We start from the raw sequence: 1014 nt of genomic DNA on the forward strand, positions 1-1014 counted from the left end.
AAAAAAAAAAAAAAAAAAAAAAAAAATCAGAAATATGAGGCTAGGATTGATTCAAGCATAGAACACTTGTCTAATATGACAAAATTCCTAAACCCCAGTAACACACATAAACACAAATTAGGAATATGGGGACCAGCAAGATGGCTCAGTAGTTGAAGGTACTTGCTGCACAAGCCTGGAGACCCATGTTCAATCACCTAAGCCCACATGAAGGTACAAAAAGAAACCACTCTATTGGGATATCCTACCCTCTACACATTCTTCATGGCATACATACCCACCTACACACCACATGCACCATAATAGATTTTTTTTAATTTAATTATAGTGGGGCTGGAGAGATGGCTAAATGGTTAAGAGCACCTGCTCCTCTTCCAGAGGTCCTGAGTTCAATTCCCAGTACTCACGTGGCGACTCTCAGCTGTCTATAATGATGTGATGCCAGCTTCTGCTGTGCAGTCATAGATGTAGATAAAATATTCATATATATAGGTTATATGAATAAATCTAAAAGTCTAATAAAAATATAACTATGTACATATATGAAATATGTATATATATATAAAGTATACATATATATGTACTCACACGTACACATCTATGTGTTATCTACAGATCAGTATCAAATGATCACTGAAGTTAAACTAGTAGAACATTATAAAAATGTATCCTTTCCAACTAGGGTTAGTGGCCCCTGTCTGTTCTATCTCAGAATTCAAGAGGAAGAGAGGGGCTGGGGAGATGGCTCAGTGGGTAAGAGCACTTGCTGCTCTTGCAGAGGTTCCAGGGTTCAGGGCCTAGTACCTACATGATAGTTAACAACTGTCTATGACTACAGCTCCAGGAGATCCGATGCCCTCTTCTGATTCCTGTATGCACATGATACATACAATACTCTCTCACACATACATAAGGTAAATATTTTTAAAAAAGCAAGAAAGATGGGGGTGGTGGCACATGCCTTTAATCCCAGCACTTGGGAGGCAGAGGCAGGTGGATTTCTGAGTTTGAGGC

General features: G+C 39.0%; 1 protein-coding gene across 3 annotated transcripts in view; it reads right to left on the reverse strand.

The window, feature by feature from the left end:
• Nucleotides 1-1014, reverse strand: part of Cep97 (centrosomal protein 97) — a 30605-nt gene that overhangs the window by 9597 nt on the left and 19994 nt on the right. The gene's annotated exons all lie outside the window — the stretch shown is intronic.

This window comes from Mastomys coucha, unplaced genomic scaffold, assembly GCF_008632895.1.
Source record: "Mastomys coucha isolate ucsf_1 unplaced genomic scaffold, UCSF_Mcou_1 pScaffold12, whole genome shotgun sequence".
Lineage (NCBI taxonomy): Eukaryota > Metazoa > Chordata > Mammalia > Rodentia > Muridae > Mastomys > Mastomys coucha.